Raw genomic sequence first — 3,418 nt, 5'->3', positions numbered from 1 at the left:
ATGATGACTTGGGCCCAAGCCCAATTTCCTTAGCCTAGTATTTCCTTTTATTTGTAATAGACATGTGTACAATGTGTTAGGCATGTGGTACATTTAGACCTATATATATGCATGCTAACACATCTTGTAAGGACTTTTGAGATAATTGAATTGTTTCCTGTTGAGAATCACTCAAGAGCAATTCTACCTTGAAAGTCAAGGCTGAAGAATCCAAGGGATTCCTCAGCCACCTTCCACTCACGTACCATTCTTTCATTCTCCAACATCAGATATTTCTCTCTCCTCCACCTAAACACCACCGTACGCCACTCAACTTCAGCCGCGTGGCTCAATCAGCGTCAGCCCTTATTTCCTACGCTGCATTTTCATCCTCACACACCAAAGAACCATTCTCTCACCTTTCTCTGCTTGGAAGCTAGGGTTTCTTCACAGACCACCGCCTTCCACCACAGATTCCCATCCTATCCACCGGTAAATCTGTTTTTCCTTCCTAGATCCACCTTCTCATCATCATCTCCTTCACTTTAACCGAACGTTTTCCTCGGTTTCCTTCACTCTCACCGAACCAAACTCCACCTTCGTTCCAGTCTTCGGTTCAATCGGTGAAACCTTCTTTTTCACCTATTAAAACACTCCAGATCCCTAAACTTAGCACTTATACCGAACAAACCACCGTAAACCCTAGGTTCTCTCCGTTTCCGTTCTTCCGCTGCGTCTATGGTCCGGTTCATCAGTCGATCCGTGCCAGTTTCTTCAGCTCGTCGCCGATCTGCCTCAGAGTCGAGCTCATCATGTGGTAATCAGAGCACCGGTTGCGTCCACGCTTCAAGAGATAAGTTTCTTGTGTCATTTTATCTCGATTTGATCTTGTTTTGTCTTGATTATGATTTTGTGTTTTGTCTCGATCTGATTCGCGTCTCTGTGTAGTGTTTATTGTTGTCCTTTGATTAATTCTGAGTTGCATCTCTGTTCTGACTTTCAATTTCGATTTGTTCATTCGATTTTTGTTTGAATTAAATTTTTGTGTCAGCTTTGTGTTTTTGCTTCATTTGATTCTGAGTCGTGTTATTTTTTTTTATCATTTTGCGTTGTTCATTGTGATTCTTTCACTGTCTTGGTTGTAATCTGTGTGTATCTTGTTCCAATTGTAATTTTGTGCATCTGTTTGCTCGTCCTGTGCTTGAGTTTGTGTTTTGAGTCTTCTTCATTTTAATTCGGTGAATCCAAGTAGTTTTCCACTCCGAAGCAGCTCATAACAGTTCAATCTACAACCATTAAATTCAATAAAATCACTACACAGACAAACCATCATAAATTAAGTATACTCACTTTTTATCAGTTTCATAACTCATCACATGTCCCCCTATATTCATAAAACTTAACATGCAATTCCAAAAGAGCACACCAAAATAAAATTCACCATACATACAGAGCATATAAACAATTCAAAGAAACATAACTAGCTCCACTTACCTTTTGGCTCTCACGGCACAGTTCCCAGAAAACGCCCTAACAGTACCTCCGCACAGAGGTAATTTCGACAATACCTACAAGCTACCAAATTGGTGTAGAGCATAGAATTTAGGGCTTGATAAGATAAGGAAAATAAAAATAATTCTACTTACAAGGTAGAACCTTTGCATGAGTAAAACCCTAGGGTGCGGAGAATGGTAAATTTACCTTATTAGTGGAGAGACGTGAAACTAATCGGATGGATTGGAAGCCCTCGACTTCGAGAATGTAGGGGCACCACCTTTCTCTCTAAGGTCAAGTTATTTCTAGTCTTATGGGCCTAACTGCCTCACATAAGGCCCAATGATTTTAAAAATTTTTAGGCCCTTACAGGTGGCTAACTGTGTCACATCATTTCTCATTATTTTGAAACATGTCAATCCATTGCTTCACCTTCACGCTAAGCTTTTCTCCCTTCCTCTCCCTTCATCTTTGGGTAGCACACTGTCTCCCTACAGGCACCAACATCTCTCACTCTTTCTCCATCACCGGCGAGGATCCCATCACACTCACCAATGATCTCTCTAAGGCAGACCCTTATCACCTAAGAAAAATGTTGACCTTGAAACCAAGCTCTGAACAAAATCACCTTTGCTTCTATTGAGTTGTTTAGGATTTCAATCTCGATGGCTCTATGTTTTTTTTGTAGGTTTTTTTGCCTTATTTGTTGATTCGATGGGAAGGTGATTGACAAAAGGGAGACGAAGGTGATTCGTTTTTGAATTTGGTGAAACGTTGTTGATGTATGGCTTCCGAAGTAGTTCCATCTTCGGATTTGTTGAAGTGTTGCAATTGTGGATGTGGTTGCAATTGTTCCATCTTTGAATGTTCAATCTTCGGGGGTTTTTCGATCTGCTAAACAGAAACATGATGAGTTCAAAATGGATGGTCAATTGGCCATGCCGGCATTTGCAAAGGTGGAAATTGAGAATGAATGTATGACCTTGTGTGAGATGGTTAATATGCAGCAGAATACCATTCAAGATTTAAATGCTGAGTTGGAGGAGGAGAGAAATTCTTCATCAATTACTAATATATATATATATATATATATATATATATATATATATATATATATATATATATATATATTATATAAAATAAGAAAACCGCACAAAAAGTTGACAATAATGGACTTTTATATAAATGTTAAAACAAAAAAAAAGAGGTGAAATGATGCATCATTAATTTAATTCAGTATTAGGAAATGATGTTATGGATCTTTATTCAACTCAATGAGCAAGCATCGGTTACCGAGCTTTCATCCATTAAAATAGGAAAGAATGGGGAAGGTTTCAGCCATTAAAACACTTTAGGAGGTTCTGTTTTTTGGTTTTGAAACAGTGGGCAATTTCAGCCATTAAAAATTCTGCTTAATTTTTTTGACTTGTTAATCTATTCACACACTTCTTTAAAAGAGAGAAGATAAATGGGAAAGGTTAGATTTGTCATAATGAAAAAGAAGAATCCAAGAATAAATCTGTTGAGATCATTGACAACACAATATCTATATCATTCTGGTTTTTGATGATGACAACACAATGCTTAATAACACACATATGTTGTTGTTGTGTTATATGTTCTTATGCTAAATGTTTGATATATCTGTTGAACATGTTTCTGTGATATATTGTTATGTGAATGCATATATATTAAGCTTGTACTTGTTACATCATTTCTAAATGCATTACACATGTTTTAAAGCATGAAAACCACAAGCACACTTGTGAACTTATAACTGTGTGACAAAGCTGCAGTAAAGTCGACTTCATTACTAATTGAATCGACTATGCTAAAGTCTTTGTACAGATTTTGAGAAACAATGCCTTGTAAGATTTTGTGAAGGAAAGAATTTCAATTTTCTCTTACATGTTGAAGTCGACTGTGTGTGCCACACACTCGACTG

This window comes from Vigna radiata, chromosome 11 (genome assembly GCF_000741045.1).
Source record: "Vigna radiata var. radiata cultivar VC1973A chromosome 11, Vradiata_ver6, whole genome shotgun sequence".
Lineage (NCBI taxonomy): Eukaryota > Viridiplantae > Streptophyta > Magnoliopsida > Fabales > Fabaceae > Vigna > Vigna radiata.
This window is presented reverse-complemented; position numbering follows the sequence as displayed.